Raw genomic sequence first — 13,100 nt, forward strand, 5'->3', positions numbered from 1 at the left:
AAACAGAGATAAAACATATGAATATGTAGAACCTAGATCAAATAGTACCGAAGCTTCCCTACCGCAGACAGAAATAATACTTGTGAACACGGTATCTGAGGCTACTGCATCTGGTCTAGATGGAAAAGCATAGAACCTAGCTAGAGTGCCAACTAACTGGCCTCCACCTCTAGGATGGCCCCTACTCGCCGGCCCTCCGCCTTTGGGCTACCGGACGGCTGATGCGGCTGCTGGTGCTGTAATCATAGGCTGATGACCCTGTCGTACTGCCTTGCCTCGAAGTCCGGGACAAAACCTTTTCATGTAACCAAGATCCCTGTACTCGTAACAACCCCTCAGAACAGTGGATTGGTGACCAGAAGTCTGACCCTGACGGTCTGGATACCCACTGGAGGAACCCTGATAGCTGGTGGGCGATAGGAGCTCTCTGGAATGGCATTGAAATAGGGCTGTACTGGAGCACCCCGAGAAGGCGGTTATGCTGGATATCTAGGCCTGCTAGACTGACCCCTCACAAATTGACCTCTTCCCCTAGACGGAGCACAACTGAACCCTCCAGAATAATGAAACCGCTTGTCTAGCAGCATCTGCTATCGGCTCCGTTGACGAACACCCTCGATCCTCCGAGCTATCTCCACAACTAGCTCGTAAGAGGTCCCTATCTCAACTTCTCGGTCCATAGCGGCCTGGATACCAGAGTGCAAGCATCCCACAAACCTCTGCACTCTCTCTTCATCGGTGGGGAGTGTCATAAGTGCATGGCGAGACAACTCAGAGAATCTCGCCTCATAGTCAGTGACTGACATCTGACCCTGTTGAAGCTGCTCAAACTAAAATTGCAACTCTTCCCTCTAAGAGGGTGGAATATATCTATCCAGAAAGATATATGTGAACTGGTCCTAAGTCTAGGGAGGAGAACCTACTGGCCATCCAAGAAGATAGGACTGGCACCATACACAGGCCCTGCCCTCCAGCTGAACGGTGGTAAAGTCCACCCCGTGGGACTTCAATATCCTCATGTTGTGCAGTCTGTCACTGCAATGATCAATAAAGTCTTGGGGGTCCTCATGTCGCTCACCTCCAAAGATAGGAGGATTTAGGCTAGTCCATCTATCTAATAGCTTCTGCGGCTCACCGGCCGCAGTTGGTCTAGGCTCAGGTACAGCTACTGCGACTCGCTGAGCTTCGCCTACGGGTAGTGCGCTCAGGGTCTGATATACGGAAACCGCATGTCCCGGAGCCTGAGCGGTAGAGGTCTCTGCTCCCCTCCCGCTTGAGATGTGGCTGGGTCTGCTGGAAATAAACCGGCATGAGTTATACAATCCATGAATCGAAATATACGGCCCATGACCTCCTGGAATCCTGGCGCGGACATGAAATCCACTGGAGCTGGCCCCGCTGCAATCACCTCGCCGTGCTCCTCAATGATAGGATCCTCCACTGGAGGCACAACTGGAGCACCTCTAGGACGCCCTCATCCCTCTGGAACAAGCTGGAGCCCTCCCTCGGTCTCTGCCTCGGCCTCTAGCAACAGAGGAAGAAACTCCTCCATGGTCGGGTACATCTGTCGCACGTGTTCTCACCATCTTTGAGACAATAAGAGAAATAGTTAGCACAACATCAACTGCACGATAGGAGATGAAGAAAGAGTAGTTTCCCAACACCGTAAAGCCTCTCGATGATAAGTATGGACGTCTCCGCAGTGATCTACAAGACTCTGTTAGGCCTGCTCTTAACTTGTGAGACCTACGTGAACCTAGTGCTCTGATACCATGTTGTCACGACCCAATTTCTCCTATAGGTCGTGATGACGCCTAACGTCGCCGCTAGGCAAGCCAATAGTGAACTAGCCATGTATTTATTCTTTTTAATAATTCCAAAGTAGTTGAGTTTTATTTATTAAGTAAATAAGAAGTGAAAATTTTAATAAAGTAAAGCGCAAGCAATTAAAAGAACAAGTGCGGTGAAATAAATACTCAAAAGCTATCAAGTGTCTACTAGCCTGTTTCCAGCACCTGGTGTCACAAGTGTATGAGCAACTAGTAGAACATACAAAACACTATGCTAATGTGTGAAATAGAGTAGACATAAAGTAAACACAAAAGAGAGAGTGCAAGTGCTGGAGAACAGCCTCAAAGAGCAGCTCACCACTATGCCTCGGGGTAACGGGGGTGCCCGCCGAAATAACTGCGAGATGCACCCTCCTCAGACCCTGCACGATTGGTGCAGAAGTATAGCGTGAGTATATAAACGACATGTACCCAGTAAGTATCCCGTCTAACCTCGAAGAAGTAGCGATGAGGTTTCGACATTGACACTTACTATGGGAAAACAAATAAAACACAGAAATTCTTAATAAGCATGGAATATGTGCATAATAATAATAACACAATAGCGAGCAGTGAATCAATGATTCTTTAACTGATAGAAGATTTCAAAAATGTCCAACCAACACCTACTAACTCCAAATCAATGTCATTAAATAAATTATAACCTCTCAAGCCATAAAATAATATCAAGTGTAATCGGGCTCCAAGTATTATCATGCACGATTTATGCCGTGGTCATACGGCACTATCCAAAATACTGTGTGCACTGCCGAGGTCGAACAACACGAACCATAGATGCATCTATTATACTGTCGAGGTGAACGGCCCGCTCCCATGAGAGTAGAGAAGTTTACCTCGCTCGCAGAAGTACTTGCGACGCGAGAGGACACACTACAAGAAATCTGCCTTTTAGCGGCAACTTTCGTCGCTACAAAATCATCATATGTCGCCACTAAATATTTATAGTAGCGACACTAGACTTGCTTCAAGTAAGTCCATTACTAAATGTTATTTGTGACGCTACAGGTTGTCCCCACAGAATGGTGACATTTTGTGGCGACATTCTCGCTACAAAAGGTAAGCCAAATCGCCACAAAAGGTAGTTCCACCAAACAGATTCAGGGGTAAGTCGCCACTGAAGATGACATTTAGCAGCGACAATTGTCGCCACAAAAATAAATAACTATCAGTGACAACTACTTTTTCGCTACTAGAAGTTGCTTTTAGTAGCAACTGAAGTCGCCACAAAAACAATTAGCTATTACTAGCAACTCTCATATCGCTACAGGAGAGTTACTTTTAGTAGAAATTGGTGTCGCCACAAAACACTTAACTATCAGTGGTAACTCTGAGCTCGCTGCTGGAGAATGTGGTGATGATAATTGCTACAAAAACTACTATCAATATTGCAACAAATACTTTTCTGAATAAGATTTTGTCACCAATGAAACCTATTTAATTCAGCAACTATAATGACCAAAATTATATTAACGCATCCAATAGTATTTTAAAAACACCAAAAGAATTTCTTAAGTTGGATATTAAATACTTCCATTACTAAAATGTGAATTACATATATAATGCCTAATACTTCATTGCCATTGTATGCATATACATCCCAAAAGAGCAAAATACTAAGTGCCTTGAAGTCCCTCGTTGGTTGTCTTCATTGTTAAGAACCTTGTCCCTGTTATTACACGAAAAAATACAAGATCAGTTTGACAATTCTCATAATCTAATGCTAATAGTAAAATGGATGATATAGAAGTGGAAAAATATATTATGACAATTTCAACCATTAACCACGTCTCCCAAGTATAGCTTCAAGTTGGAATAGGAAATGCAGTAGATGCTAATTTTGTTTTTGTTAGCTGAAAAGCTCTTATTACATGTGATTTGCAGCTAGGAATGGCCAGTACTCTCTGTGGACAGGCTTATGGAGCAAAGCAATACAAGAAAATTGAAACACAAACATACACCGCTATTCTCTCTCTAGCTATGCTCTCGGCGTAGGTTAAGCTAACCTGCACCGACCTTGGCAGCCATGGCAAAGAAGAGAGGTAGGCCATTCAAAAACCCACTGCTTGTTTTAATTGGAAGCTCTGTAAGTGCTACAGTCATCGCTGATACTATAGAATGCGGCAACACTCAAACAATTACAACCCCAACTGGGCCAGCTTTCACGACCAAATCTCTAGAAGGGGGAAATGTTAGTACTCATACAAGTTTATTGAAAAAGCTCGAACTAAGTGCTAATCCTTCAATTACACAAGGAAACTCAAGTAACCCTGTGGAGAAGACGACCAATAGAGAGACCAGTACATGCACTGACCCAATTGAGACTAATCAGCCTCGAACTGAATCAATTGCAGAGGAGAAGATTAGTTCATCTTGGGTGAAACTATTTGCGGGGAATAGATCTGTAGAAAATGGTATGACATTATCAATATATTGCTCCTGAGGTAGTGGACGGTCAATTTGTGGTGAATTAGATAAAGAGGAGGTTGAAAATGAGACGGAAAAATGGAAGAAGGCTCTAATTGTTTATGTAATTGGAGAAACACCAGGTTACAATAAGATGTATCGCTATATTTCCCAATACTGGAATAACGTAGCTAAACCAGATCTGTACTTGCATGAATATGGTTATTACATCGTCAAAGTCCTCAACCTAGATGATCTAAGGGAAATTCTGTATGGAGGGCCTTATACCATTAATAGCAAGCCTGTGATTCTCAAGCAATGGTCGCCGGATTTTGGCTTCAATGCTGAATTCCTAACAGAGATTCCACTATGGGTGAAATTCGCTAAGCTTCCGATGAACTGCTGGGGAATAAACTCATTGAGTAGGATGGCCAGTACTCTAGGTAATCCCCTGTTTGCTGATCAATGTACCACTAAACAAACTAGAGTGTCATATGCTAGAATTTTGATTGAGGTAAATGTGACAAAAAAGCTCCCTACTGAAATAACTGTTAAAGATCCGTCTGGTAGGCACTTTCAACAGCCCATTGAGTTTGAATGGAAACCAGATTTTTGCGCTGAATGCTTGAAGATTGGTCATGATTGTGTGAAGCAGAAACAACTAGGGAATCCAGTGCAATATCAGAAGTACAAAAGGCCAAGAGTAGTTCCAATGTGGATTCCTAAGCAACAACAGAAGGAACCTGCAATGAGTGAACAAAATGAAGATTCAGGCAACCAAAACAAAGGAAAGGTTGTGATTCAATCAAATACTGAAGGAGGCTGGATACAGGTTAAAGCAAGAGGATCAAGTTCAGGTATAAAAGCAGCAGCACCACAACATTACCAAACCCCTGTGGACATTATAACATCAAATGGATTCCAAGGTTTGACTGAAGAGGAACAGAGAAATATCAAAGCTAATCCTCCAAAATTTAGGAGGAAATAAGCTTACTGAATGACCTGGCTTTTCTGGAATATTAGGGGCATAAATAAGAGGTACAAGCAGAAGGAGTTAAAGCAGTATCTCATAAGCAATTATATAAAGTTAGCTACTATCATAGAAACAAGAGTTAAACAGAATAAGGCATTGCATGTTGCTAGTAGAGTTACTCCTAACTGGGAAAGAATATCAAACTACAAGGAAGCAAGGAATGGCAGAATATGGATCACATGGGATCCCAAATGGTATGGCATACAGCTTGTTCAAGAAGATGCACAATTCATACACTGTCAGGTCAATGGACTGCAGAATGGAATCAAATGCCTACTTACAGCCATCTATGGGTATAACACAACTGAACAAAGGAAAGCTCTTTGGGATGGGATTCAAAGAATTGCTCCTAGGAGTAATGAACCTTGGAAAATGTGTGGGGACTTCAATGTTGTCCTGTACCCACAAGATAGACAAGGTTCACCTATTACTATGGCAGAGTTGCAGGATTTCTCAAATTCTTGAAACAGTCTCCTGTTGAGTGAAATACCTTGGAGAGGAGAGTACTATACCTGGACAAATAAACAACAAGGTGCAGACAGAGTTTGTAGTAGAATTGACAGAGCTATAGCAAATGATGAACGGATGGTGCAATATGGCCATTTGACAGCAGAATTTGGAGAGCCACTTATTTCTGACCATGTACCCATACTGATTCCTCTTAGAGCCACAAAGAAGAACATGAAAATTCCCTTTAGATTCTTTGATGTTTGGACTGAACATAGAAGCTTTAAACAAATAGTTGCTGATGGGAGGAAAAGAAGTGAGACAGGAGGGAAAATGAGGAATGTATGGAGCAATCTGAAACAGTTGAAACCAGTTTTCAAGTAGCTTAACAATGAAGAGTTTAAAGGGATTACTGAGAAAATTATAAAGGCTAGAATGGAGCTGATAGATCTTCAAAAACAAATGCAACATGGATACTCTGATAATTTGGCTGAACAAGAAAAGCTATGTTTAAAACAATTGGAGAAATGGTCTATAATTGAAGAGAGTGTGATGCAGCAAAAATCCAGAGCTACATGGATCAAATTAGGTGATGCAAATACAAGATATTTTTCAGTTGTGATGAAAGAAAAACAACAACAGAAACAGATCCTGGAGATCACTTCATTGTCAGGTGTGAAACTGAAAGACCCTACAACAATCAAGGAGGAGTTCACAAACTTCTACAAAGCATTGATGGGATCAGCTGCAATTTCTCTACCTGGAGTTAATATGAGGGTGATGAAAAGGGGACCCCAACTGACTCACTGCCAGCAAGTTGAGTTATGTGCAAATGTTACTGATGCTGAAATTTCTGAAGCTCTTGGCTCAATAGGGGATCACAAGGCTCCGGGGATAGATGGTTTCAATGCCACCTTTTTCAAAAAAGCTTGGCCAGTCATTAAACCTGAGGTATGTGCTGCTGTTAGAGAGTTCTTTGATTCTGGAACCATGTTTAAAGCTATTAATTGCACCATCCTAACCCTTATCCCAAAGATTGCAAATCCTAACACTGTGAAGGACTATCGGCCCATTGCTTGTTGCACTATGATGTACAAACTCATTGCAAAAATCCTTGCTGGGAGAATGCAAAAAGTTATGAGTTGTATCATTTCAGAAGCCCAGTCAGGTTTTATTCCAAGTAGAAGGATTGTGGATAACATTATACTTGCACATGAGCTGGTCAAATCATATGGCAGAAAACACATCTCTCCTAGATGTATGATCAAAGTGGATTTGCAAAAGGCCTACGACTCTGTTGAATGGGTGTACCTAGAACAGGTGCTTGAAGGTTTAAATTTCCCAGGAAAGTTTATCAAGTGGTTAATGTCTTGTGTGAAAACTGTCAACTACACTATCCTCTTGAATGGAGAATCCCTAGAACCATTTAATGCTGCTAAGGGACTTAGACAAGGAGACCCAATCTCTCCTTTCCTGTTTGCCATAGCTATGGAATATTTGAGCAGACTTCTTAATGAGCTACACCAAGATAAAAGTTTCAAATATTATCCTAGATGTAGCAAATTAAATATCACCCACGTAAGCTATGCTGATGATTTGCTGTTGTTTGCCAAAGGAGACATACCCTCAACTCAAAGATTACATGAGTGTTTCACAGCTTTCTCAAGAGCTTCGGGATTGCAAGCAAACCTGAATAAAAGTGCTATATATTGTGGAGGTATGGAGAGAAGAACTATAGATACAATCTGCCAAAGTATGGGATATACTCAAGGGCAACTTCCTTTCAAATATCTAGGGGTGCCTTTGGACACAAAGAAGCTGAATATGTTACAATGGCAACCACTCATTACAAAAATTGTAGCAAAGATTACTTCACGGACTGCAAAAAAGTTGTCATATGCTGGAAGGGTCCAACTAATACAAACTGTGTTGTTTGGCATCCATTCCTATTGGGCACAAATATTTCCATTACCAGCCAAAGTGATCAAGTTAATAGATGCTTATTGTAGAAGCTACATGTGGTCTGGGGGGAATGAGATTACAAAGAAGGCTCTCATTGCTTGGGATAAGGTGTGTCTACCTAAAACAGTGGGTGGACTTAACCTTAGCAACCTGCATACCTGGAATTCTGCTGCCATTGCCAAGACTTTCTGGGACTTATCTCACAAGAAAGACAAGTTGTGGATTAAGTGGACCCATACAGCGTACATCAAGGAGCAGAACATATACTCTATGCCAATCTCTATGAATGCAAGCTGGACGGTAAGGAAAATTTTGGAAGCAAGGAAGACCATAATGCAGCTACAAAGGCCATTAGAGGCTAAGAAGAGCATCATTAGGCAAATATACCTCCAACTGATTCCAATATTGCCCAAAATTACCTGGAGATCTCTAATGTGCAACAATGCTGCTAGACCTAAGGCAAAAATCACAATGTGGCTACAGTGTCAAGGAAGACTGCTAACTGTAGACAGGCTTAAGAAATGGGGCCTCAAAGTGAATGACTTATGTGTGCTATGCCATACCAATATGGAGACAAGGGATCACTTGTTTGCTGAATGTGACTTGCTAAAAGGGTGTGGAACAGATTGAAACAATGGGCACAGATACAGAACAATGATGGGGTAACTTGGGAGATGCAACTACAAGTCATCTGTCAGCAAACAGGAGGCAAGTCAGTTGCTACAAAGCTTCTTAAGATGTTGTATGCTGAATACACTCATGCACTGTGGAAAGAAAGGAACCAGAGAATATTTCAACAAACATTCAGAGATCACACAAGCTTGGAAAGAGAGATAGTCTGCATATGCAACTTTAGGGCCACAGGATATGTAAAGACACTGATACAAAAGTTGTATTTCTAGCATAGATCAAGGATAGTAGCTCAGTACATGCTAAGATAGAATTGTCTTTCCCTTTGTAGTTTATTCATGAGAAAGTACAGGTAGCTAGGAGTAGCTAAGCTCTGATATGTAATGCCTTCACTTTTGGTGATTAATAAAATTTTAATTACCAAAAAAAACATACACCGCTATATTCTGTCTCTTCATTATTTGCATCACCTTGTCAATGTTATGGCTATACGTAGGATGATTGCTCATGTTCATCGGACAAGATCCTAAGGTTTCACATGAATTTGGGAAGTTCATAATGTGTTTAATTCCTACTCCTTTTGGTAGTGCAACTCTTCAGCCACTTATTCGGTATTGTCTAATGCAAAGTATGATCATTTTCCTGCTTATTATCTCATGTTTAACAAAAGCTATCAATATACCACTATGTTGAGTGCTAGTTTTTCACTCTGGCTTAAAGAATATTGGGGTTGCATTGGTTATGGCCATTCAAGTTTGAATAAGACATACAGTAGATGGAAAAGAAAATGCATTTACTCAAGGTGGACACATATCAGTGCAATTATGACATTCAATAATGACGCAACACATCTGTTACCAAAAAATCAAGTACACGAATAGCTAAAAAGAAGTCAAGAAAACAATAAAACAGAATTATGAGCATAAGTGTAATATTTTTTCTATAACATTGAGGAGAAAAAAAATTATAGACAAGAATATATCAACTATGATTTAAACAATTATGCATAGCTATTTACATAAAAACTAATAAAAAGGAGTAAAAGATAGTAAGGTATTGATTTAAGAATATTACATGAATTTGTTGGGATTGTGGATCCACCCACACTGTTTCTCCTCTATCATTTTTATGTGTATGTTGGATCTCCCAAACTCTATTTGGTGGTTCCTTTTTTCCAGTGGCAGAATTTTTCTAAAATATAGTTCAATAGGGAAATAATATAGAATCAAATAAATGAATATATAAATAACAAAAATGTTTAAATAATAACATGAAAATAAATATATTTCACCATCGATTCCTCTACTTTTGCAAAAGACCTTGTACCACAAGCATGCTTAGTTATCTGTTTTTCCCTATTCTTTCTATTTCTCTCGCTTACAACCTGCATTAAGTCAATGATTAAGAAACCATTATTCAAAGGGCAGTGAACCAAACATTGTTATTAAGTTACCTTAAATTCAGGACTTCCAAAATACTCTACTAAGTATTTCCAGTCCTCTAGCTTAACATCTTCAGGTCGACGAGACTATGTTTCCTTTAGCAACATGGCAAGAATAGTGAATGCTCAGTCGAGCTTTCCAAGCTTTGAAGAGCCGTCGCATAGTGTCGATAACAAATGCTTGAAACGCATGCTCTCGCACGCCGCCAAGAACTTCAAATTTATCCTGAACATACATGTATCATTATATTTGATATTCTAACCACAAAAATAAACGATGCAACCGGAATTCAATACGATATTAAAAATAATTTTACCTTGACCTTCAACCGCATTGCTTTTCCATGTTTTGTAAGAATCTTTTGCCAATTCTCATCACGGAAGGAGATAGTGCTCCTCATGATCAAACCACAATTATTATCAATATCTGTAGCCCCAGGACCTATTGCTCTATCAATATCATCTGGAATTGTAACTGTAATTTTTCCGCCATACTTAGTTTTTATATCTACAATTTTAGATTAATATTTCCCTCTATCTCTTTTTTTACTGCTGGGAGAAACTACAACGAAAAAAATAGTAGATGTGATCAGTCTACATAGTTGCAATCATGTTAAGAGTACTAACTGAATACTCAATATATACCAGTGTTATATTTTACAATAAGTAAAGAGAACTAGTAAAACAAAAACTAACCTGCACCAGTTTCAACTTCAGGAGAGGGAAGCACACTTTTGTCCAGATTCCTTGACGATACTGTCTCTAGAGAAGGTCTTTGCCAAGGGTTACTTAAGATTTGTCCTCTCTCTAGAGGTTCTTGACTAAGATTATTTGATTCTTCTGTCTCAGGAGATGCTGCAGTATTCCCTATTGGTTGTACTTGTGGCTGAGACATCACTCCATAATTACCACGTCCTTGAAAATGGCCACGTCCATGACCAGTTCCACTTCGACCTTTACCTCGTCCTGTCGTTTGGACCATCCTGCATGATGTAGAAAAACATCAGTAAGAATAGAAGCACGATTAGGAGTAAAAACTTTTCGTTATGCATGAAAAATATAATGATGCTTAGTGCACATAGAAGGCAAGTAACATTTCACAAAGGCTTAATATATAATCTAGTTATGAAACTGAAACTTACAATCATAATGAATTAATTTCATTATCATGTTAATAAGGAACAAAATATAGAGAACTTTTCAAAATAAAAAGTAGACATCTATATTATCTTGCTTCTCAGTCTTCAAGAGCATCATCAGTATCTTATCAATCATTATCATCAAGCCAATCTTCTTCACTTTCTTCACCCTCTTCTTCTATATGATTGTCATTAATAAAATCCTCTTCTTCTTCATCCTAGATATATCTATAAGATTGTCATTAATAAAATTCTCTTCCTCATCATGCACACTTGTCTGTGCTTGTTTGCTTGCATGATTGTTGTTAATATTCAAGTCGCCTCTATTCCTAATATTTAACCAACTTTTATCCATTCCTATTTTTAGAATAACAATCAATCAATCAATTATTTAATAAATCTCAAGGACCACAAAAACCAACACAGCTACAAGAACATAACCAGATGTTACTATAACTCATCTTGCTTCCCTAAAGTGAGACAAATTTTCTCTTTACAAAGAGTTCTACATGGGTTAAAGTCAACACTTACCTATGATATATGTCATAGCAAAATATAATCTCAAAAACATGGTACAAAGAGTGTCGCAATTAACTTTAAACCAATAGTTGCATCTGTCAACAAATAAAATTATATAACACAACCAAGAGTTCTTTTCCAGTATATCTCTAAAGATAAAGGAATGACAAAGTCATGAAATATTTTACATAAGGAATGACAAGGCTAGAACCTAGATACATTTATGAACTAATAAGACTAAGAAACAATTCATTTCAAGATTATGGAAATTTCAGCCGACCAAAAAGTTAAGTAAACATAACTTTCAAATGCAAAATTAAGTTGTCTAAGGGGATATCATCAAAACACATTGGCTGCAATAAATAGACGAACTAGAACTTAATTGACTCCATTTATCTATTTTAGTTTGTCTAAGTTAATTTCAATTTAACATTGTAAATTGACCAATTAATAATCTATTAAATCAATTAGTAGAAAATATCAAGAACTAATTCAGCACTTGGTAGAGACATAAAGAAGCTCAAAAAATGAAAATAAATGTATATCACAAAGATGATGTACAAATAGAGAAGGAATGACGGACAAAATAAATGAAGTAACATCTTAAAAATAAATCAAATAAATCCTAATGTTTTTCGCTTATGATATCTTTCTTAATATATAGCTCAAAAGAATCTTCGCTGATTTCACTACCTAAAATATTATTGGGTGAAGATGTATGAAACATATGAGATTTTGTCGAAAAATAGCAGGAAAAATAACAGACCCATACCACAAAACATCTCATTTCAGCATTTTGAGAGGAATACCAAACATGTAATCACCAAAAAGTTCAGAATTTCAAAAAAAAGAAAAATAACTTACTCAGCGAAAGAGATCGTCAACACCGAGAAGGGCTTTACAGGATGATATTGTTGGAAAAATTACTTTCTACTCCTGTAGATTTCAAATGGGTTAAAGAAATTAGAGGTAAAATTGATGATATAGTCACTCTCGCTAACTGTATTTAACACCCAAAAGGATTTGGGGTTTGAGAACAATACCTGATTTGAATACAATCTTAGAATACAAATGGTGTTAGGGCTTTTGGGTTTCATAAATTAGATTCACATTTTGTGATTAANGAGCTGCACACAAAATTTTATCGTTAATTATTGGCATATTTAAGGTTAGTGATACCCCCGTCGCGCTCAAATTTTGGGTACGCCTCTTATAAATTCACCATTGAGCTTACTTTCACATACGATTAGGGAAAACAAAGATTCTTATTAAGGAGTATCGTGATATCATTTCTTCTAGCTATTTAAGGTAACCCATGTGAATTTTTTTTATGAAAACTCAAATATAATTTTCATTTTGGGTTCACCAAGGCACTGAAATTATTGTCTGAATGTCTGTAATTATCATATGTTAGTACACGTTTGATTAAATCTGGAAAGAACTAATCGAACATGATTTTAGTTAGTGGAGAAAGTATAGAAGGATAAAATTCCATAAATCCTCCCCAACCCATCCATGGTTGAGTGGATAGAATTTCCAATTCGTTAATTTTAAAAAGAAGATTAAGAAAGATAATAGCCTTGACAAGAAAATATGAGGCAATTTCCTCTTTTGAAATGTCCTTCAATACGTATTTTAGATCTCCTTTGATTATTCTTTCAAGGAAAGTGTTCTTA

General features: G+C 38.6%; 2 long non-coding RNA genes across 2 annotated transcripts; both read right to left on the reverse strand.

Moving 5' to 3' along the window:
* Positions 1 to 9,625: 9,625 nt before the first annotated feature.
* Positions 9,626 to 10,318, reverse strand: LOC109213123. The gene is made up of 3 exons (XR_002065957.1): positions 10,084 to 10,318; positions 9,779 to 9,992; positions 9,626 to 9,709 (listed from the first exon to the last, which is right to left on the reverse strand). It is a non-coding gene; the product is annotated as an uncharacterized LOC109213123 (long non-coding RNA).
* Positions 10,319 to 10,462: 144 nt separating this feature from the next.
* Positions 10,463 to 12,542, reverse strand: LOC109213124. The gene is made up of 3 exons (XR_002065958.1): positions 12,468 to 12,542; positions 12,289 to 12,360; positions 10,463 to 10,749 (listed from the first exon to the last, which is right to left on the reverse strand). It is a non-coding gene; the product is annotated as an uncharacterized LOC109213124 (long non-coding RNA).
* Positions 12,543 to 13,100: the final 558 nt, after the last annotated feature.

The sequence above is a fragment of the Nicotiana attenuata genome, unplaced genomic scaffold, assembly GCF_001879085.1.
Source record: "Nicotiana attenuata strain UT unplaced genomic scaffold, NIATTr2, whole genome shotgun sequence".
Classification (NCBI taxonomy): Eukaryota; Viridiplantae; Streptophyta; class Magnoliopsida; order Solanales; family Solanaceae; genus Nicotiana; species Nicotiana attenuata.